The sequence below is a fragment of the Vicugna pacos genome, unplaced genomic scaffold, assembly GCF_048564905.1.
Source record: "Vicugna pacos unplaced genomic scaffold, VicPac4 scaffold_114, whole genome shotgun sequence".
NCBI lineage: Eukaryota > Metazoa > Chordata > Mammalia > Artiodactyla > Camelidae > Vicugna > Vicugna pacos.
Window position 1 is genome coordinate 782,983 of NW_027328794.1, and position 24,768 is coordinate 807,750.

A 24,768-nucleotide genomic window follows, 5' to 3' on the forward strand; every position below is an offset into this window, starting at 1 on the left:
TGAAGGGAACACAAAGTTTCTTTTCACTTGCCAACTCCACTCCATACATATATATGGGGAGGTACAAGCTCCAACTCGGTTTTACAGTGAAAACGGCAGGCACTTCAAACCGGCACTAGGAAACAGACTGAGAAACCAGAGTAAGGGTTTCTCCTGCAACCCGTTCCCTTTGTGCTGGATGAACGAACGTCTCTCCACATGCTCAGTTCTGAGAGATGTGTGTGTGTGAAAGCCGTCCTTCACTTAGCTTGAAGGGAACACAAAGTTCCTTTTCACTTGCCAACTCCACTCCATACATATATATGGGGAGGTACAAGCTCCAACTCGGTTTTACAGTGAAAACGGCAGGCACTTCAAACCGGCACTAGGAAACAGACTGAGAAACCAGAGTAAGGGTTTCTCCTGCAACCCGTTCCCTTTGTGCTGGATGAACAAACGTCTCTCCACATGCTCAGTTCTGAGAGATAAATGTGTGTAAAGGCCGTCCTTCACCTAGCTTGAAGGGAACACAAAGTTTCTTTTCACTTGCCAACTCCACTCCATACATATATATGGGGAGGTACAAGCTCCAACTCGGTTTTACAGTGAAAACGGCAGGCACTTCAAACCGGCACTAGGAAACAGACTGAGAAACCAGAGTAAGGGTTTCTCCTGCAACCCGTTCCCTTTGTGCTGGATGAACGAACGTCTCTCCACATGCTCAGTTCTGAGAGATAAGTGTGTGTGAAAGCCGTCCTTCACCTAGCTTGAAGGGAACACAAAGTTTCTGTTCACTTGCCAACTCCACTCCATACATATATATACGGAGGTACAAGCTCCAACTCGGTTTTACAGTGAAAACGGCAGGCACTTCAAACCGGCACTAGGAAACAGACTGAGAAACCAGAGTAAGGGTTTCTCCTGCAACCCGTTCCCTTTGTGCTGGATGAACGAACGTCTCTCCACATGCTCAGTTCTGAGAGATGTGTGTGTGTGAAAGCCGTCCTTCACCTAGCTTGAAGGGAACACAAAGTTTCTTTTCACTTGCCAACTCCACTCCATACATATATATGGGGAGGTACAAGCTCCAACTCGGTTTTACAGTGAAAACGGCAGGCACTTCAAACCGGCACTAGGAAACAGAATGAGAAACCAGAGTAAGGGTTTCTCCTGCAACCCGTTCCCTTTGTGCTGGATGAACAAACGTCTCTCCACATGCTCAGTTCTGAGAGATAAATGTGTATAAAGGCCGTCATTCACCTAGCTTGAAGGGAACACAAAGTTTCTTTTCACCTGCCAAATCCACTCCATACCTATATATGGGGAGGTACAAGCTCCAACTCGGTTTTACAGTGAAAACGGCAGGCACTTCAAACCGGCACTAGGAAACAGACTGAGAAACCAGAGTAAGGGTTTCTCCTGCAACCCGTTCCCTTTGTGCTGGATGAACGAACGTTTCTCCACATGCTCAGTTCTGAGAGATGTGTGTGTGTGAAAGCCGTCCTTCACCTAGCTTGAAGGGAACACAAAGTTTCTTTTCACTTGCCAACTCCACTCCATACATATATATGGGGAGGTACAAGCTCCAACTCGGTTTTACAGTGAAAACGGCAGGCACTTCAAACCGGCACTAGGAAACAGACTGAGAAACCAGAGTAAGGGTTTCTCCTGCAACCCGTTCCCTTTGTGCTGGATGAACGAACGTCTCTCCACATGCTCAGTTCTGAGAGATAAATGTGTGTAAAGGCCGTCCTTCACCTAGCTTGAAGGGAACACAAAGTTTCTTTTCACCTGCCAACTCCACTCCATACATATATATGGGGAGGTACAAGCTCCAACTCGGTTTTACAGTGAAAAAGGCAGGCACTTCAAATCGGCACTAGGAAACAGACTGAGAAGCCAGAGTAAGGGTTTCTCCTGCAACCAGTTCCCTTTGTGCTGGATGAACGAACGTCTCTCCACATGCTCAGTTCTGAGAGATAAGTGTGTGTGAAAGCCGTCCTTCACCTAGCTTGAAGGGAACACAAAGTTTCTTTTCACTTGCCAACTCCACTCCATACATATATATGGGGAGGTACAAGCTCCAACTCGGTTTTACAGTGAAAACGGCAGGCACTTCAAACCGGCACTAGGAAACAGACTGAGAAACCAGAGTAAGGGTTTCTCCTGCAACCCGTTCCCTTTGTGCTGGATGAACGAACGTCTCTCCACATGCTCAGTTCTGAGAGATGTGTGTGTGTGAAAGCCGTCCTTCACCTAGCTTGAAGGGAACACAAAGTTCCTTTTCACTTGCCAACTCCACTCCATACATATATATGGGGAGGTACAAGCTCCAACTCGGTTTTACAGTGAAAACGGCAGGCACTTCAAACCGGCACTAGGAAACAGACTGAGAAACCAGAGTAAGGGTTTCTCCTGCAACCCGTTCCCTTTGTGCTGGATGAACAAACGTCTCTCCACATGCTCAGTTCTGAGAGATAAATGTGTGTAAAGGCCGTCCTTCACCTAGCTTGAAGGGAACACAAAGTTTCTTTTCACCTGCCAACTCCACTCCATACATATATATGGGGAGGTACAAGCTCCAACTCGGTTTTACAGTGAAAACGGCAGGCACTTCAAACCGGCACTAGGAAACAGACTGAGAAACCAGAGTAAGGGTTTCTCCTGCAACCCGTTCCCTTTGTGCTGGATGAACGAACGTCTCTCCACATGCTCAGTTCTGAGAGATGTGTGTGTGTGAAAGCCGTCCTTCACCTAGCTTGAAGGGAACACAAAGTTTCTTTTCACTTGCCAACTCCACTCCATACATATATATGGGGAGGTACAAGCTCCAACTCGGTTTTACAGTGAAAACGGCAGGCACTTCAAACCGGCACTAGGAAACAGAATGAGAAACCAGAGTAAGGGTTTCTCCTGCAACCCGTTCCCTTTGTGCTGGATGAACAAACGTCTCTCCACATGCTCAGTTCTGAGAGATAAATGTGTGTAAAGGCCGTCATTCACCTAGCTTGAAGGGAACACAAAGTTTCTTTTCACCTGCCAAATCCACTCCATACCTATATATGGGGAGGTACAAGCTCCAACTCGGTTTTACAGTGAAAACGGCAGGCACTTCAAACCGGCACTAGGAAACAGACTGAGAAACCAGAGTAAGGGTTTCTCCTGCAACCCGTTCCCTTTGTGCTGGATGAACGAACGTTTCTCCACATGCTCAGTTCTGAGAGATGTGTGTGTGTGAAAGCCGTCCTTCACCTAGCTTGAAGGGAACACAAAGTTTCTTTTCACTTGCCAACTCCACTCCATACATATATATGGGGAGGTACAAGCTCCAACTCGGTTTTACAGTGAAAACGGCAGGCACTTCAAACCGGCACTAGGAAACAGACTGAGAAACCAGAGTAAGGGTTTCTCCTGCAACCCGTTCCCTTTGTGCTGGATGAACGAACGTCTCTCCACATGCTCAGTTCTGAGAGATAAATGTGTGTAAAGGCCGTCCTTCACCTAGCTTGAAGGGAACACAAAGTTTCTTTTCACCTGCCAACTCCACTCCATACATATATATGGGGAGGTACAAGCTCCAACTCGGTTTTACAGTGAAAAAGGCAGGCACTTCAAATCGGCACTAGGAAACAGACTGAGAAGCCAGAGTAAGGGTTTCTCCTGCAACCAGTTCCCTTTGTGCTGGATGAACGAACGTCTCTCCACATGCTCAGTTCTGAGAGATAAGTGTGTGTGAAAGCCGTCCTTCACCTAGCTTGAAGGGAACACAAAGTTTCTTTTCACTTGCCAACTCCACTCCATACATATATATGGGGAGGTACAAGCTCCAACTCGGTTTTACAGTGAAAACGGCAGGCACTTCAAACCGGCACTAGGAAACAGACTGAGAAACCAGAGTAAGGGTTTCTCCTGCAACCCGTTCCCTTTGTGCTGGATGAACGAACGTCTCTCCACATGCTCAGTTCTGAGAGATGTGTGTGTGTGAAAGCCGTCCTTCACCTAGCTTGAAGGGAACACAAAGTTCCTTTTCACTTGCCAACTCCACTCCATACATATATATGGGGAGGTACAAGCTCCAACTCGGTTTTACAGTGAAAACGGCAGGCACTTCAAACCGGCACTAGGAAACAGACTGAGAAACCAGAGTAAGGGTTTCTCCTGCAACCCGTTCCCTTTGTGCTGGATGAACAAACGTCTCTCCACATGCTCAGTTCTGAGAGATAAATGTGTGTAAAGGCCGTCCTTCACCTAGCTTGAAGGGAACACAAAGTTTCTTTTCACCTGCCAACTCCACTCCATACATATATATGGGGAGGTACAAGCTCCAACTCGGTTTTACAGTGAAAACGGCAGGCACTTCAAACCGGCACTAGGAAACAGACTGAGAAACCAGAGTAAGGGTTTCTCCTGCAACCCGTTCCCTTTGTGCTGGATGAACGAACGTCTCTCCACATGCTCAGTTCTGAGAGATAAGTGTGTGTGAAAGCCGTCCTTCACCTAGCTTGAAGGGAACACAAAGTTTCTGTTCACTTGCCAACTCCACTCCATACATATATATGGGGAGGTACAAGCTCCAACTCGGTTTTACAGTGAAAACGGCAGGCACTTCAAACCGGCACTAGGAAACAGACTGAGAAACCAGAGTAAGGGTTTCTCCTGCAACCCGTTCCCTTTGTGCTGGATGAACGAACGTCTCTCCACATGCTCAGTTCTGAGAGATAAGTGTGTGTGAAAGCCGTCCTTCACCTAGCTTGAAGGGAACACAAAGTTTCTGTTCACTTGCCAACTCCACTCCATACATATATATGGGGAGGTACAAGCTCCAACTCGGTTTTACAGTGAAAACGGCAGGCACTTCAAACCGGCACTAGGAAACAGACTGAGAAACCAGAGTAAGGGTTTCTCATGCAACCCGTTCCCTTTGTGCTGGATGAACAAACGTCTCTCCACATGCTCAGTTCTGAGAGATAAATGTGTGTAAAGGCCGTCCTTCACCTAGCTTGAAGGGAACACAAAGTTTCTTTTCACCTGCCAACTCCACTCCATACATATATATGGGGAGGTACAAGCTCCAACTCGGTTTTACAGTGAAAAAGGCAGGCACTTCAAATCGGCACTAGGAAACAGACTGAGAAGCCAGAGTAAGGGTTTCTCCTGCAACCCGTTCCCTTTGTGCTGGATGAACGAACGTCTCTCCACATGCTCAGTTCTGAGAGATAAGTGTGTGTGAAAGCCGTACTTCACCTAGCTTGAAGGGAACACAAAGTTTCTTTTCACTTGCCAACTCCACTCCATACATATATATGGGGAGGTACAAGCTCCAACTCGGTTTTACAGTGAAAACGGCAGGCACTTCAAACCGGCACTAGGAAACAGACTGAGAAACCAGAGTAAGGGTTTCTCCTGCAACCCGTTCCCTTTGTGCTGGATGAACGAACGTCTCTCCACATGCTCAGTTCTGAGAGATAAGTGTGTGTGAAAGCCGTCCTTCACCTAGCTTGAAGGGAACACAAAGTTTCTTTTCACTTGCCAACTCCACTCCATACATATATATGGGGAGGTACAAGCTCCAACTCGGTTTTACAGTGAAAACGGCAGGCACTTCAAACCGGCACTAAGAAACAGACTGAGAAACCAGAGAAAGGGTTTCTCCTGCAAACCGTTCCCTTTGTGCTGGATGAAAGAACGTCTCTCCACACAATCAGTTCTGAGAGAGGTGTGTGTGTGAAAGCCGTCCTTCACCTAGCTTGAAGGGAACACAAAGTTTCTTTTCACTTGCCACTTCCACTCCATACATATATATGGGGAGGTACAAGCTCCAACTCGGTTTTACAGTGAAAACGGCAGGCACTTCAAACCGGCACTAGGAAACAGACTGAGAAACCAGAGTAAGGGTTTCTCCTGCAACCCGTTCCCTTTGTGCTGGATGAACGAACGTCTCTCCACATGCTCAGTTCTGAGAGATAAGTGTGTGTGAAAGCCGTCCTTCAACTAGCTTGAAGGGAACACAAAGTTTCTTTTCACTTGCCAACTCCACTCCATACATATATATGGGGAGGTACAAGCTCCAACTCGGTTTTACAGTGAAAACGGCAGGCACTTCAAACCGGCACAAGGAAACAGACTGAGAAACCAGAGTAAGGGTTTCTCCTGCAACCCGTTCCCTTTGTGCTGGATGAACGAACGTCTCTCCACATGCTCAGTTCTGAGAGATGTGTGTGTGTGAAAGCCGTCCTTCACCTAGCTTGAAGGGAACACAAAGTTTCTTTTCAGTAGCCAACTCCACTCCATACATATATATGGGGAGGTACAAGCTCCAACTCGGTTTTACAGTGAAAACGGTAGGCACTTCAAACCGGCACTAGGAAACAGACTGAGAAACCAGAGTAAGGGTTTCTCCTGCAACCCGTTCCCTTTGTGCTGGATGAACGAACGTCTCTCCACATGCTCAGTTCTGAGAGATGTGTGTGTGTGAAAGCCGTCCTTCACCTAGCTTGAAGGGAACACAAAGTTTCTTTTCACTTGCCAACTCCACTCCATACATATATATGGGGAGGTACAAGCTCCAACTCGGTTTTACAGTGAAAACGGCAGGCACTTCAAACCGGCACTAGGAAACAGACTGAGAAACCAGAGAAAGGGTTTCTCCTGCAAACCGTTCCCTTTGTGCTGGATGAACGAACGTCTCTCCACATGCTCAGTTCTGAGAGATAAGTGTGTGTGAAAGCCGTCCTTCACCTAGCTTGAAGGGAACACAAAGTTTCTTTTCAGTTGCCAAGTCCACTCCATACATATATATGGGGAGGTACAAGCTCCAACTCCGTTTTACAGTGAAAACGGCAGGCACTTCAAACCGGCACTAGGAAACAGACTGAGAAACCAGAGTAAGGGTTTCTCCTGCAACCCGTTCCCTTTGTGCTGGATGAACGAACGTCTCTCCACATGCTCAGTTCTGAGAGATGTGTGTGTGTGAAAGCCGTCCTTCACCTAGCTTGAAGGGAACACAAAGTTTCTTTTCACTTGCCAACTCCACTCCATACATATATATGGGGAGGTACAAGCTCCAACTCGGTTTTACAGTGAAAACGGCAGGCACTTCAAACCGGCACTAGGAAACAGACTGAGAAACCAGAGTAAGGGTTTCTCCTGCAACCCGTTCCCTTTGTGCTGGATGAACGAACGTCTCTCCACATGCTCAGTTCTGAGAGATAAGTGTGTGTGAAAGCCGTCCTTCACCTAGCTTGAAGGGAACACAAAGTTTCTTTTCAGTTGCCAACTCCACTCCATACATATATATAGGGAGATACAAGCTCCAACTCGGTTTTACAGGGAAAACGGCAGGCACTTCAAACCGGCACTAGGAAACAGACTGAGAAACCAGAGTAAGGGTTTCTCCTGCAACCCGTTCCCTTTGTGCTGGATGAACGAACGTCTCTCCACATGCTCAGTTCTGAGAGATGTGTGTGTGTGAAAGCCGTCCTTCACCTAGCTTGAAGGGAACACAAAGTTTCTGTTCAGTTGCCAACTCCACTCCATACATATATATGGGGAGGTACAAGCTCCAACTCGGTTTTACAGTGAAAACGGCAGGCACTTCAAACCGGCACTAGGAAACATACTGAGAAACCAGAGTAAGGGTTTCTCCTGCAACCCGTTCCCTTTGTGCTGGATGAACGAACGTCTGTCCACATGCTCAGTTCTGAGAGATAAGTGTGTGTGAAAGCCGTCCTTCACCTAGCTTGAAGGGAACACAAAGTTTCTTTTCACTTGCCAACTCCACTCCATACATATATATGGGGAGGTACAAGCTCCAACTCGGTTTTACAGTGAAAACGGCAGGCACTTCAAACCGGCACTAGGAAACAGACTGAGAAACCAGAGTAAGGGTTTCTCCTGCAACCCATTCCCTTTGTGCTAGATGAACGAACGTCTCTCCACATGCTCAGTTCTGAGAGATAAGTGTGTGTGAAAGCCGTCCTTCACCTAGCTTGAAGGGAACACAAAGTTTCTTTTCACTTGCCAACTCCACTCCATACATATATATGGGGAGGTACAAGCTCCAACTCGGTTTTACAGTGAAAACGGCAGGCACTTCAAACCGGCACTAGGAAACAGACTGAGAATCCAGAGAAAGGGTTTCTCCTGCAAACCGTTCCCTTTGTGCTGGATGAAAGAACGTCTCTCCACACGCTCAGTTCTGAGAGATGTGTGTGTGTGAAAGCCGTCCTTCACCTAGCTTGAAGGGAACACAAAGTTTCTTTTCACTTGCCACCTCCACTCCATACATATATATGGGGAGGTACAAGCTCCAACTCGGTTTTACAGTGAAAACGGCAGGCACATCAAAACGGCACTAGGAAACAGACTGAGAAACCAGAGTAAGGGTTTCTCCTGCAACCCGTTCCCTTTGTGCTGGATGAACGAACGTTTCTACACATGCTCAGTTCTGAGAGATAAGTGTGTGTGAAAGCCGTCCTTCACCTAGCTTGAAGGGAACACAAAGTTTCTTTTCACTTGCCAACTCCACTCCATACATATATATGGGGAGGTACAAGCTCCAACTCGGTTTTACAGTGAAAACGGCAGGCACTTCAAACCGGCACTAGGAAACAGACTGAGAAACCAGAGTAAGGGTTTCTCCTGCAACCCGTTCCCTTTGTGCTGGATGAACGAACGTCTCTCCACATGCTCAGTTCTGAGAGATGTGTGTGTGTGAAAGCCGTCCTTCACCTAGCTTGAAGGGAACACAAAGTTTCTGTTCAGTTGCCAACTCCACTTCATACATATATATGGGGTGGTACAAGCTCCAACTCGGTTTTACAGTGAAAACGGCAGGCACTTCAAACCGGCACTAGGAAACAGACTGAGAAACCAGAGTAAGGGTTTCTCCTGCAACCCGTTCCCTTTGTGCTGGATGAACGAACGTCTCTCCACATGCTCAGTTCTGAGAGATGTGTGTGTGTGAAAGCCGTCCTTCACCTAGCTTGAAGGGAACACAAAGTTCCTTTTCACTTGCCAACTCCACTCCATACATATATATGGGGAGGTACAAGCTCCAACTCGGTTTTACAGTGAAAACGGCAGGCACTTCAAACCGGCACTAGGAAACAGACTGAGAAACCAGAGTAAGGGTTTCTCCTGCAACCCGTTCCCTTTGTGCTGGATGAACAAACGTCTCTCCACATGCTCAGTTCTGAGAGATAAATGTGTGTAAAGGCCGTCCTTCACCTAGCTTGAAGGGAACACAAAGTTTCTTTTCACCTGCCAACTCCACTCCATACATATATATGGGGAGGTACAAGCTCCAACTCGGTTTTACAGTGAAAACGGCAGGCACTTCAAACCGGCACTAGGAAACAGACTGAGAAACCAGAGTAAGGGTTTCTCCTGCAACCCGTTCCCTTTGTGCTGGATGAACGAACGTCTCTCCACATGCTCAGTTCTGAGAGATGTGTGTGTGTGAAAGCCGTCCTTCACCTAGCTTGAAGGGAACACAAAGTTTCTTTTCACTTGCCAACTCCACTCCATACATATATATGGGGAGGTACAAGCTCCAACTCGGTTTTACAGTGAAAACGGCAGGCACTTCAAACCGGCACTAGGAAACAGAATGAGAAACCAGAGTAAGGGTTTCTCCTGCAACCCGTTCCCTTTGTGCTGGATGAACAAACGTCTCTCCACATGCTCAGTTCTGAGAGATAAATGTGTGTAAAGGCCGTCATTCACCTAGCTTGAAGGGAACACAAAGTTTCTTTTCACCTGCCAAATCCACTCCATACCTATATATGGGGAGGTACAAGCTCCAACTCGGTTTTACAGTGAAAACGGCAGGCACTTCAAACCGGCACTAGGAAACAGACTGAGAAACCAGAGTAAGGGTTTCTCCTGCAACCCGTTCCCTTTGTGCTGGATGAACGAACGTTTCTCCACATGCTCAGTTCTGAGAGATGTGTGTGTGTGAAAGCCGTCCTTCACCTAGCTTGAAGGGAACACAAAGTTTCTTTTCACTTGCCAACTCCACTCCATACATATATATGGGGAGGTACAAGCTCCAACTCGGTTTTACAGTGAAAACGGCAGGCACTTCAAACCGGCACTAGGAAACAGACTGAGAAACCAGAGTAAGGGTTTCTCCTGCAACCCGTTCCCTTTGTGCTGGATGAACGAACGTCTCTCCACATGCTCAGTTCTGAGAGATAAATGTGTGTAAAGGCCGTCCTTCACCTAGCTTGAAGGGAACACAAAGTTTCTTTTCACCTGCCAACTCCACTCCATACATATATATGGGGAGGTACAAGCTCCAACTCGGTTTTACAGTGAAAAAGGCAGGCACTTCAAATCGGCACTAGGAAACAGACTGAGAAGCCAGAGTAAGGGTTTCTCCTGCAACCAGTTCCCTTTGTGCTGGATGAACGAACGTCTCTCCACATGCTCAGTTCTGAGAGATAAGTGTGTGTGAAAGCCGTCCTTCACCTAGCTTGAAGGGAACACAAAGTTTCTTTTCACTTGCCAACTCCACTCCATACATATATATGGGGAGGTACAAGCTCCAACTCGGTTTTACAGTGAAAACGGCAGGCACTTCAAACCGGCACTAGGAAACAGACTGAGAAACCAGAGTAAGGGTTTCTCCTGCAACCCGTTCCCTTTGTGCTGGATGAACGAACGTCTCTCCACATGCTCAGTTCTGAGAGATGTGTGTGTGTGAAAGCCGTCCTTCACCTAGCTTGAAGGGAACACAAAGTTCCTTTTCACTTGCCAACTCCACTCCATACATATATATGGGGAGGTACAAGCTCCAACTCGGTTTTACAGTGAAAACGGCAGGCACTTCAAACCGGCACTAGGAAACAGACTGAGAAACCAGAGTAAGGGTTTCTCCTGCAACCCGTTCCCTTTGTGCTGGATGAACAAACGTCTCTCCACATGCTCAGTTCTGAGAGATAAATGTGTGTAAAGGCCGTCCTTCACCTAGCTTGAAGGGAACACAAAGTTTCTTTTCACCTGCCAACTCCACTCCATACATATATATGGGGAGGTACAAGCTCCAACTCGGTTTTACAGTGAAAACGGCAGGCACTTCAAACCGGCACTAGGAAACAGACTGAGAAACCAGAGTAAGGGTTTCTCCTGCAACCCGTTCCCTTTGTGCTGGATGAACGAACGTCTCTCCACATGCTCAGTTCTGAGAGATAAGTGTGTGTGAAAGCCGTCCTTCACCTAGCTTGAAGGGAACACAAAGTTTCTGTTCACTTGCCAACTCCACTCCATACATATATATGGGGAGGTACAAGCTCCAACTCGGTTTTACAGTGAAAACGGCAGGCACTTCAAACCGGCACTAGGAAACAGACTGAGAAACCAGAGTAAGGGTTTCTCCTGCAACCCGTTCCCTTTGTGCTGGATGAACGAACGTCTCTCCACATGCTCAGTTCTGAGAGATAAGTGTGTGTGAAAGCCGTCCTTCACCTAGCTTGAAGGGAACACAAAGTTTCTGTTCACTTGCCAACTCCACTCCATACATATATATGGGGAGGTACAAGCTCCAACTCGGTTTTACAGTGAAAACGGCAGGCACTTCAAACCGGCACTAGGAAACAGACTGAGAAACCAGAGTAAGGGTTTCTCATGCAACCCGTTCCCTTTGTGCTGGATGAACAAACGTCTCTCCACATGCTCAGTTCTGAGAGATAAATGTGTGTAAAGGCCGTCCTTCACCTAGCTTGAAGGGAACACAAAGTTTCTTTTCACCTGCCAACTCCACTCCATACATATATATGGGGAGGTACAAGCTCCAACTCGGTTTTACAGTGAAAAAGGCAGGCACTTCAAATCGGCACTAGGAAACAGACTGAGAAGCCAGAGTAAGGGTTTCTCCTGCAACCCGTTCCCTTTGTGCTGGATGAACGAACGTCTCTCCACATGCTCAGTTCTGAGAGATAAGTGTGTGTGAAAGCCGTACTTCACCTAGCTTGAAGGGAACACAAAGTTTCTTTTCACTTGCCAACTCCACTCCATACATATATATGGGGAGGTACAAGCTCCAACTCGGTTTTACAGTGAAAACGGCAGGCACTTCAAACCGGCACTAGGAAACAGACTGAGAAACCAGAGTAAGGGTTTCTCCTGCAACCCGTTCCCTTTGTGCTGGATGAACGAACGTCTCTCCACATGCTCAGTTCTGAGAGATAAGTGTGTGTGAAAGCCGTCCTTCACCTAGCTTGAAGGGAACACAAAGTTTCTTTTCACTTGCCAACTCCACTCCATACATATATATGGGGAGGTACAAGCTCCAACTCGGTTTTACAGTGAAAACGGCAGGCACTTCAAACCGGCACTAAGAAACAGACTGAGAAACCAGAGAAAGGGTTTCTCCTGCAAACCGTTCCCTTTGTGCTGGATGAAAGAACGTCTCTCCACACAATCAGTTCTGAGAGAGGTGTGTGTGTGAAAGCCGTCCTTCACCTAGCTTGAAGGGAACACAAAGTTTCTTTTCACTTGCCACTTCCACTCCATACATATATATGGGGAGGTACAAGCTCCAACTCGGTTTTACAGTGAAAACGGCAGGCACTTCAAACCGGCACTAGGAAACAGACTGAGAAACCAGAGTAAGGGTTTCTCCTGCAACCCGTTCCCTTTGTGCTGGATGAACGAACGTCTCTCCACATGCTCAGTTCTGAGAGATAAGTGTGTGTGAAAGCCGTCCTTCAACTAGCTTGAAGGGAACACAAAGTTTCTTTTCACTTGCCAACTCCACTCCATACATATATATGGGGAGGTACAAGCTCCAACTCGGTTTTACAGTGAAAACGGCAGGCACTTCAAACCGGCACAAGGAAACAGACTGAGAAACCAGAGTAAGGGTTTCTCCTGCAACCCGTTCCCTTTGTGCTGGATGAACGAACGTCTCTCCACATGCTCAGTTCTGAGAGATGTGTGTGTGTGAAAGCCGTCCTTCACCTAGCTTGAAGGGAACACAAAGTTTCTTTTCAGTAGCCAACTCCACTCCATACATATATATGGGGAGGTACAAGCTCCAACTCGGTTTTACAGTGAAAACGGTAGGCACTTCAAACCGGCACTAGGAAACAGACTGAGAAACCAGAGTAAGGGTTTCTCCTGCAACCCGTTCCCTTTGTGCTGGATGAACGAACGTCTCTCCACATGCTCAGTTCTGAGAGATGTGTGTGTGTGAAAGCCGTCCTTCACCTAGCTTGAAGGGAACACAAAGTTTCTTTTCACTTGCCAACTCCACTCCATACATATATATGGGGAGGTACAAGCTCCAACTCGGTTTTACAGTGAAAACGGCAGGCACTTCAAACCGGCACTAGGAAACAGACTGAGAAACCAGAGAAAGGGTTTCTCCTGCAAACCGTTCCCTTTGTGCTGGATGAACGAACGTCTCTCCACATGCTCAGTTCTGAGAGATAAGTGTGTGTGAAAGCCGTCCTTCACCTAGCTTGAAGGGAACACAAAGTTTCTTTTCAGTTGCCAAGTCCACTCCATACATATATATGGGGAGGTACAAGCTCCAACTCCGTTTTACAGTGAAAACGGCAGGCACTTCAAACCGGCACTAGGAAACAGACTGAGAAACCAGAGTAAGGGTTTCTCCTGCAACCCGTTCCCTTTGTGCTGGATGAACGAACGTCTCTCCACATGCTCAGTTCTGAGAGATGTGTGTGTGTGAAAGCCGTCCTTCACCTAGCTTGAAGGGAACACAAAGTTTCTTTTCACTTGCCAACTCCACTCCATACATATATATGGGGAGGTACAAGCTCCAACTCGGTTTTACAGTGAAAACGGCAGGCACTTCAAACCGGCACTAGGAAACAGACTGAGAAACCAGAGTAAGGGTTTCTCCTGCAACCCGTTCCCTTTGTGCTGGATGAACGAACGTCTCTCCACATGCTCAGTTCTGAGAGATAAGTGTGTGTGAAAGCCGTCCTTCACCTAGCTTGAAGGGAACACAAAGTTTCTTTTCAGTTGCCAACTCCACTCCATACATATATATAGGGAGATACAAGCTCCAACTCGGTTTTACAGGGAAAACGGCAGGCACTTCAAACCGGCACTAGGAAACAGACTGAGAAACCAGAGTAAGGGTTTCTCCTGCAACCCGTTCCCTTTGTGCTGGATGAACGAACGTCTCTCCACATGCTCAGTTCTGAGAGATGTGTGTGTGTGAAAGCCGTCCTTCACCTAGCTTGAAGGGAACACAAAGTTTCTGTTCAGTTGCCAACTCCACTCCATACATATATATGGGGAGGTACAAGCTCCAACTCGGTTTTACAGTGAAAACGGCAGGCACTTCAAACCGGCACTAGGAAACATACTGAGAAACCAGAGTAAGGGTTTCTCCTGCAACCCGTTCCCTTTGTGCTGGATGAACGAACGTCTGTCCACATGCTCAGTTCTGAGAGATAAGTGTGTGTGAAAGCCGTCCTTCACCTAGCTTGAAGGGAACACAAAGTTTCTTTTCACTTGCCAACTCCACTCCATACATATATATGGGGAGGTACAAGCTCCAACTCGGTTTTACAGTGAAAACGGCAGGCACTTCAAACCGGCACTAGGAAACAGACTGAGAAACCAGAGTAAGGGTTTCTCCTGCAACCCATTCCCTTTGTGCTAGATGAACGAACGTCTCTCCACATGCTCAGTTCTGAGAGATAAGTGTGTGTGAAAGCCGTCCTTCACCTAGCTTGAAGGGAACACAAAGTTTCTTTTCACTTGCCAACTCCACTCCATACATATATATGGGGAGGTACAAGCTCCAACTCGGTTTTACAGTGAAAACGGCAGGCACTTCAAACCGGCACTAGGAAACAGACTGAGAATCCAGAGAAAGGGTTTCTCCTGCAAACCGTTCCCTTTGTGCTGGATGAAAGAACGTCTCTCCACACGCTCAGTTCTGAGAGATGTGTGTGTGTGAAAGCCGTCCTTCACCTAGCTTGAAGGGAACACAAAGTTTCTTTTCACTTGCCACCTCCACTCCATACATATATATGGGGAGGTACAAGCTCCAACTCGGTTTTACAGTGAAAACGGCAGGCACATCAAAACGGCACTAGGAAACAGACTGAGAAACCAGAGTAAGGGTTTCTCCTGCAACCCGTTCCCTTTGTGCTGGATGAACGAACGTTTCTACACATGCTCAGTTCTGAGAGATAAGTGTGTGTGAAAGCCGTCCTTCACCTAGCTTGAAGGGAACACAAAGTTTCTTTTCACTTGCCAACTCCACTCCATACATATATATGGGGAGGTACAAGCTCCAACTCGGTTTTACAGTGAAAACGGCAGGCACTTCAAACCGGCACTAGGAAACAGACTGAGAAACCAGAGTAAGGGTTTCTCCTGCAACCCGTTCCCTTTGTGCTGGATGAACGAACGTCTCTCCACATGCTCAGTTCTGAGAGATGTGTGTGTGTGAAAGCCGTCCTTCACCTAGCTTGAAGGGAACACAAAGTTTCTGTTCAGTTGCCAACTCCACTTCATACATATATATGGGGTGGTACAAGCTCCAACTCGGTTTTACAGTGAAAACGGCAGGCACTTCAAACCGGCACTAGGAAACAGACTGAGAAACCAGAGTAAGGGTTTCTCCTGCAACCCGTTCCCTTTGTGCTGGATGAACGAACGTCTGTCCACATGCTCAGTTCTGAGAGATAAGTGTGTGTGAAAGCCGTCCTTCACCTAGCTTGAAGGGAACACAAAGTTTCTTTTCACTTGCCAACTCCACTCCATACATATATATGGGGAGGTACAAGCTCCAACTCGGTTTTACAGTGAAAACGGCAGGCACTTCAAACCGGCACTAGGAAACAGACTGAGAAACCAGAGTAAGGGTTTCTCCTGCAACCCGTTCCCTTTGTGCTAGATGAACGAACGTCTCTCCACATGCTCAGTTCTGAGAGATAAGTGTGTGTGAAAGCCGTCCTTCACCTAGCTTGAAGGGAACACAAAGTTTCTTTTCACTTGACAACTCCACTCCATACATATATATGGGGAGGTACAAGCTCCAACTCGGTTTTACAGTGAAAACGGCAGGCACTTCAAACCGGCACTAGGAAACAGACTGAGAAACCAGAGAAAGGGTTTCTCCTGCAAAACGTTCCCTTTGTGCTGGATGAAAGAACGTCTCTCCACACGCTCAGTTCTGAGAGATGTGTGTGTGTGAAAGCCGTCCTTCACCTAGCTTGAAGGGAACACAAAGTTTCTTTTCACTTGCCACCTCCACTCCATACATATATATGGGGAGGTACAAGATCCAACTCGGTTTTACAGTGAAAACGGCAGGCACTTCAAACCGGCACTAGGAAACAGAATGAGAAACCAGAGTAAGGGTTTCTCCTGCAACCCGTTCCCTTTGTGCTGGATGAACGAACGTCTCTACACATGCTCAGTTCTGAGAGATAAGTGTGTGTGAAAGCCGTCCTTCACCTAGCTTGAAGGGAACACAAAGTTTCTTTTCAGTTGCCAACTCCACTCCATACATATATATGGGGAGGTACAAGCTCCAACTCGGTTTTACAGTGAAAACGGCAGGCACTTCAAACCGGCACTAGGAAACAGACTGAGAAACCAGAGTAAAGGTTTCTCCTGCAACACGTTCCCTTTGTGCTGGATGAACGAACGTCTCTCCACATGCTCAGTTCTGAGAGATAAGTGTGTGTGAAAGCCGTCCTTCACCTAGCTTGAAGGGAACACAAAGTTTCTTTTCACTTGCCAACTCCACTCCATACATATATATGGGGAGGTACAAGCTCCAACTCGGTTTTACAGTGAAAACGGCAGGCACTTCAAACCGGCACTAGGAAACAGACTGAGAATCCAGAGAAAGGGTTTCTCCTCCAAACCGTTCCCTTTGTGCTGGATGAAAGAACGTCTCTCCACACGCTCAGTTCTGAGAGATGTGTGTGTGTGAAAGCCGTCCTTCACCTAGCTTGAAGGGAACACAAAGTTTCTTTTCACTTGCCACCTCCACTCCATACATATATATGGGGAGGTACAAGCTCCAACTCGGTTTTACAGTGAAAACGGCAGGCACATCAAAACGGCACTAGGAAACAGACTGAGAAACCAGAGTAAGGGTTTCTCCTGCAACCCGTTCCCTTTGTGCTGGATGAACGAACGTTTCTACACATGCTCAGTTCTGAGAGATAAGTGTGTGTGAAAGCCGTCCTTCACCTAGCTTGAAGGGAACACAAAGTTTCTTTTCACTTGCCAACTCCACTCCATACATATATATGGGGAGGTACAAGCTCCAACTCGGTTTTACAGTGAAAACGGCAGGCACTTCAAACCGGCACTAGGAAACAGACTGAGAAACCAGAGTAAGGGTTTCTCCTGCAACCCGTTCCCTTTGTGCTGGATGAACGAACGTCTCTCCACATGCTCAGTTCTGAGAGATGTGTGTGTGTGAAAGCCGTCCTTCACCTAGCTTGAAGGGAACACAAAGTTTCTGTTCAGTTGCCAACTCCACTTCATACATATATATGGGGTGGAACAAGCTCCAACTCGGTTTTACAGTGAAAACGGCAGGCACTTCAAACCGGCACTAGGAAACAGACTGAGAAACCAGAGTAAGGGTTTCTCCTGCAACCCGTTCCCTTTGTGCTGGATGAACGAACGTCTGTCCACATGCTCAGTTCTGAGAGATAAGTGTGTGTGAAAGCCGTCCTTCACCTAGCTTGAAGGGAACACAAAGTTTCTTTTCACTTGCCAACTCCACTCCATACATATATATGGGGAGGTACAAGCTCCAACTCGGTTTTACAGTGAAAACGGCAGGCACTTCAAACCGGCACTAGGAAACAGACTGAGAAACCAGAGTAAGGGTTTCTCCTGCAACCCGTTCCCTTTGTGCTAGATGAACGAACGTCTCTCCACATGCTCAGTTCTGAGAGATAAGTGTGTGTGAAAGCCGTCCTTCACCTAGCTTGAAGGGAACACAAAGTTTCTTTTCACTTGACAACTCCACTCCATACATATATATGGGGAGGTACAAGCTCCAACTCGGTTTTACAGTGAAAACGGCAGGCACTTCAAACCGGCACTAGGAAACAGACTGAGAAACCAGAGAAAGGGTTTCTCCTGCAAAACGTTCCCTTTGTGCTGGATGAAAGAACGTCTCTCCACACGCTCAGTTCTGAGAGATGTGTGTGTGTGAAAGCCGTCCTTCACCTAGCTTGAAGGGAACACAAAGTTTCTTTTCACTTGCCACCTCCACTCCATACATATATATGGGGAGGTACAAGATCCAACTCGGTTTTACAGTGAAAACGGCAGGCACTTCAAACCGGCACTAGGAAACAGAATGAGAAACCAGAGTAAGGGTTTCTCCTGCAACCCGTTCCCTTTGTGCTGGATGAACGAACGTCTCTACACATGCTCAGTTCTGAGAGATAAGTGTGTGTGAAAGCCGTCCTTCACCTAGCTTGAAGGGAACACAAAGTTTCTTTTCAGTTGCCAACTCCACTCCATACATATATATGGGGAGGTACAAGCTCCAACTCGGTTTTACAGTGAAAACGGCAGGCACTTCAAACCGGCACTAGGAAACAGACTGAGAAACCAGAGTAAAGGTTTCTCCTGCAACACGTTCCCTTTGTGCTGGATGAACGAACGTCTCTCCACATGCTCAGTTCTGAGAGATAAGTGTGTGTGAAAGCCGTCCTTCACCTAGCTTGAAGGGAACACAAAGTTTCTTTTCACTTGCCAACTCCACTCCATACATATATATGGGGAGGTACAAGCTCCAACTCGGTTTTACAGTGAAAACGGCAGGCACTTCAAACCGGCACTAGGAAACAGACTGAGAAACCAGAGTAAGGGTTTCTCCTGCAACCTGTTCCCTTTGTGCTGGATGAACGAACGTCTCTCCACATGCTCAGTTCTGAGAGATAAGTGTGTGTGAAAGCCGTCCTTCACCTAGCTTGAAGGGAACACAAAGTTTCTTTTCAGTTGCCAACTCCACTCCATACATATATATGGGGAGGTACAAGCTCCAACTCGGTTTTACAGTGAAAACGGCAGGCACTTCAAACCGGCACTAGGAAACAGACTGAGAAACCAGAGTAAGGGTTTCTCCTGCAACCCGTTCCCTTTGTGCTGGATGAACGAACGTCGCTCCACATGCTCAGTTCTGAGAGATGTGTGTGTGTGAAAGCCGTCCTTCACCTAGCTTGAAGGGAACACAAAGTTTCTGTTCAGTTGCCAACTCCACTCCATACATATATATGAGGAGGTACAAGCTCCAACTCGGTTTTACAGTGAAAACGGCAGGCACTTCAAACCGGCACTAGGAAACAGACTGAGAAACCAGAGAAAGGGTTTCTCCTGCAAACCGTTCCCTTTGTGCTGGATGAAAGAACGTCTCTCCACACGCTCAGTTCTGAGAGATGTGTGTGTGTGAAAGCCGTCCTTCACATAGCTTGAAGGGAACACAAAGTTTCTTTTCACTTGCCACCTCCACTCCATACATATATATGGGGAAGTACAAGCTCCAACTCGGTTTTACAGTGAAAACGGCAGGCACATCAAAACGGCACTAGGAAACAGACTGAGAAACCAGAGTAAGGGTTTCTCCTGCAACCCGTTCCCTTTGTGCTGGATGAACGAACGTCTCTACACATGCTCAGTTCTGAGAGATAAGTGTGTGTGAAAGCGGTCCTTCACCTAGCTTGAAGGGAACACAAAGTTTCTTTTCAGTTGCCAACTCCACTCCATACATATATATGGGGAGGTACAAGCCCCAACTCGGTTTTACAGTGAAAACGGCAGGCACTTCAAACCGGCACTAGGAAACAGACTGAGAAACCAGAGTAAGGGTTTCTCCTGCAACACGTTCCCTTTGTGCTGGATGAACGAACGTCTCTCCACATGCTCAGTTCTGAGAGATAAGTGTGTGTGAAAGCCGTCCTTCACCTAGCTTGAAGGGAACACAAAGTTTCTTTTCAGTTGCCAACTCCACTCCATACATATATATGGGGAGGTACAAGCTCCAACTCGGTTTTACAGTGAAAACGGCAGGCACTTCAAACCGGCACTAGGAAACAGACTGAGAAACCAGAGTAAGGGTTTCTCCTGCAACCCGTTCCCTTTGTGCTGGATGAACGAACGTCTCTCCACATGCTCAGTTCTGAGAGATAAGTGTGTGTGAAAGCCGTCCTTCACCTAGCTTGAAGGGAACACAAAGTTTCTTTTCAGTTGCCAAGTCCACTCCATACATATATATGGGGAGGTACAAGCTCCAACTCGGTTTTACAGTGAAAACGGCAGGCACTTCAAACCGGCACTAGGAAACAGACTGAGAAACCAGAGTAAGGGTTTCTCCTGCAACCCGTTCCCTTTGTGCTGGATGAACGAACGTCTCTCCACATGCTCAGTTCTGAGAGATGTGTGTGTGTGAAAGCCGTCCTTCACCTAGCTTGAAGGGAACACAAAGTTTCTGTTCAGTTGCCAACTCCACTCCATACATATATATGGGGAGGTACAAGCTCCAACTCGGTTTTACAGTGAAAACGGCAGGCACTTCAAACCGGCACTAGGAAACAGACTGAGAAACCAGAGTAAGGGTTTCTCCTGCAACCCGTTCCCTTTGTGCTGGATGAACGAACGTCTGTCCACATGCTCAGTTCTGAGAGATAAGTGTGTGTGAAAGCCGTCCTTCACCTAGCTTGAAGGGAACACAAAGTTTCTTTTCACTTGCCAACTCCACTCCATACATATATATGGGGAGGTACAAGCTCCAACTCGGTTTTACAGTGAAAACGGCAGGCACTTCAAACCGGCACTAGGAAACAGACTGAGAAACCAGAGTAAGGGTTTCTCCTGCAACCCGTTCCCTTTGTGCTAGATGAACGAACGTCTCTCCACATGCTCAGTTCTGAGAGATAAGTGTGTTTGAAAGCCGTCCTTCACCTAGCTTGAAGGGAACACAAAGTTTCTTTTCACTTGACAACTCCACTCCATACATATATATGGGGAGTTACAAGCTCCAACTCGGTTTTACAGTGAAAACGGCAGGCACTTCAAACCGGCACTAGGAAACAGACTGAGAAACCAGAGAAAGGGTTTCTCCTGCAAACCGTTCCCTTTGTGCTGGATGAAAGAACGTCTCTCCACACGCTCAGTTCTGAGAGATGTGTGTGTGTGAAAGCCGTCCTTCACCTAGCTTGAAGGGAACACAAAGTTTCTTTTCAGTTGCCAACTCCACTCCATACATATATATGGGGAGGTACAAGCTCCAACTCGGTTTTACAGTGAAAACGGCAGGCACTTCAAACCGGCACTAGGAAACAGACTGAGAAACCAGAGTAAAGGTTTCTCCTGCAACACGTTCCCTTTGTGCTGGATGAACGAACGTCTCTCCACATGCTCAGTTCTGAGAGATAAGTGTGTGTGAAAGCCGTCCTTCACCTAGCTTGAAGGGAACACAAAGTTTCTTTTCACTTGCCAACTCCACTCCATACATATATATGGGGAGGTACAAGCTCCAACTCGGTTTTACAGTGAAAACGGCAGGCACTTCAAACCGGCACTAGGAAACAGACTGAGAATCCAGAGAAAGGGTTTCTCCTGCAAACCGTTCCCTTTGTGCTGGATGAAAGAACGTCTCTCCACACGCTCAGTTCTGAGAGATGTGTGTGTGTGAAAGCCGTCCTTCACCTAGCTTGAAGGGAACACAAAGTTTCTTTTCACTTGCCACCTCCACTCCATACATATATATGGGGAGGTACAAGCTCCAACTCGGTTTTACAGTGAAAACGGCAGGCACATCAAAACGGCACTAGGAAACAGACTGAGAAACCAGAGTAAGGGTTTCTCCTGCAACCCGTTCCCTTTGTGCTGGATGAACGAACGTTTCTACACATGCTCAGTTCTGAGAGATAAGTGTGTGTGAAAGCCGTCCTTCACCTAGCTTGAAGGGAACACAAAGTTTCTTTTCACTTGCCAACTCCACTCCATACATATATATGGGGAGGTACAAGCTCCAACTCGGTTTTACAGTGAAAACGGCAGGCACTTCAAACCGGCACTAGGAAACAGACTGAGAAACCAGAGTAAGGGTTTCTCCTGCAACCCGTTCCCTTTGTGCTGGATGAACGAACGTCTCTCCACATGCTCAGTTCTGAGAGATGTGTGTGTGTGAAAGCCGTCCTTCACCTAGCTTGAAGGGAACACAAAGTTTCTGTTCAGTTGCCAACTCCACTTCATACATATATATGGGGTGGTACAAGCTCCAACTCGGTTTTACAGTGAAAACGGCAGGCACTTCAAACCGGCACTAGGAAACAGACTGAGAAACCAGAGTAAGGGTTTCTCCTGCAACCCGTTCCCTTTGTGCTGGATGAACGAACGTCTGTCCACATGCTCAGTTCTGAGAGATAAGTGTGTGTGAAAGCCGTCCTTCACCTAGCTTGAAGGGAACACAAAGTTTCTTTTCACTTGCCAACTCCACTCCATACATATATATGGGGAGGTACAAGCTCCAACTCGGTTTTACAGTGAAAACGGCAGGCACTTCAAACCGGCACTAGGAAACAGACTGAGAAACCAGAGTAAGGGTTTCTCCTGCAACCCGTTCCCTTTGTGCTAGATGAACGAACGTCTCTCCACATGCTCAGTTCTGAGAGATAAGTGTGTGTGAAAGCCGTCCTTCACCTAGCTTGAAGGGAACACAAAGTTTCTTTTCACTTGACAACTCCACTCCATACATATATATGGGGAGGTACAAGCTCCAACTCGGTTTTACAGTGAAAACGGCAGGCACTTCAAACCGGCACTAGGAAACAGACTGAGAAACCAGAGAAAGGGTTTCTCCTGCAAAACGTTCCCTTTGTGCTGGATGAAAGAACGTCTCTCCACACGCTCAGTTCTGAGAGATGTGTGTGTGTGAAAGCCGTCCTTCACCTAGCTTGAAGGGAACACAAAGTTTCTTTTCACTTGCCACCTCCACTCCATACATATATATGGGGAGGTACAAGATCCAACTCGGTTTTACAGTGAAAACGGCAGGCACTTCAAACCGGCACTAGGAAACAGAATGAGAAACCAGAGTAAGGGTTTCTCCTGCAACCCGTTCCCTTTGTGCTGGATGAACGAACGTCTCTACACATGCTCAGTTCTGAGAGATAAGTGTGTGTGAAAGCCGTCCTTCACCTAGCTTGAAGGGAACACAAAGTTTCTTTTCAGTTGCCAACTCCACTCCATACATATATATGGGGAGGTACAAGCTCCAACTCGGTTTTACAGTGAAAACGGCAGGCACTTCAAACCGGCACTAGGAAACAGACTGAGAAACCAGAGTAAAGGTTTCTCCTGCAACACGTTCCCTTTGTGCTGGATGAACGAACGTCTCTCCACATGCTCAGTTCTGAGAGATAAGTGTGTGTGAAAGCCGTCCTTCACCTAGCTTGAAGGGAACACAAAGTTTCTTTTCACTTGCCAACTCCACTCCATACATATATATGGGGAGGTACAAGCTCCAACTCGGTTTTACAGTGAAAACGGCAGGCACTTCAAACCGGCACTAGGAAACAGACTGAGAAACCAGAGTAAGGGTTTCTCCTGCAACCTGTTCCCTTTGTGCTGGATGAACGAACGTCTCTCCACATGCTCAGTTCTGAGAGATAAGTGTGTGTGAAAGCCGTCCTTCACCTAGCTTGAAGGGAACACAAAGTTTCTTTTCAGTTGCCAACTCCACTCCATACATATATATGGGGAGGTACAAGCTCCAACTCGGTTTTACAGTGAAAACGGCAGGCACTTCAAACCGGCACTAGGAAACAGACTGAGAAACCAGAGTAAGGGTTTCTCCTGCAACCCGTTCCCTTTGTGCTGGATGAACGAACGTCGCTCCACATGCTCAGTTCTGAGAGATGTGTGTGTGTGAAAGCCGTCCTTCACCTAGCTTGAAGGGAACACAAAGTTTCTGTTCAGTTGCCAACTCCACTCCATACATATATATGAGGAGGTACAAGCTCCAACTCGGTTTTACAGTGAAAACGGCAGGCACTTCAAACCGGCACTAGGAAACAGACTGAGAAACCAGAGAAAGGGTTTCTCCTGCAAACCGTTCCCTTTGTGCTGGATGAAAGAACGTCTCTCCACACGCTCAGTTCTGAGAGATGTGTGTGTGTGAAAGCCGTCCTTCACATAGCTTGAAGGGAACACAAAGTTTCTTTTCACTTGCCACCTCCACTCCATACATATATATGGGGAAGTACAAGCTCCAACTCGGTTTTACAGTGAAAACGGCAGGCACATCAAAACGGCACTAGGAAACAGACTGAGAAACCAGAGTAAGGGTTTCTCCTGCAACCCGTTCCCTTTGTGCTGGATGAACGAACGTCTCTACACATGCTCAGTTCTGAGAGATAAGTGTGTGTGAAAGCCGTCCTTCACCTAGCTTGAAGGGAACACAAAGTTTCTTTTCAGTTGCCAACTCCACTCCATACATATATATGGGGAGGTACAAGCCCCAACTCGGTTTTACAGTGAAAACGGCAGGCACTTCAAACCGGCACTAGGAAACAGACTGAGAAACCAGAGTAAGGGTTTCTCCTGCAACACGTTCCCTTTGTGCTGGATGAACGAACGTCTCTCCACATGCTCAGTTCTGAGAGATAAGTGTGTGTGAAAGCCGTCCTTCACCTAGCTTGAAGGGAACACAAAGTTTCTTTTCAGTTGCCAACTCCACTCCATACATATATATGGGGAGGTACAAGCTCCAACTCGGTTTTACAGTGAAAACGGCAGGCACTTCAAACCGGCACT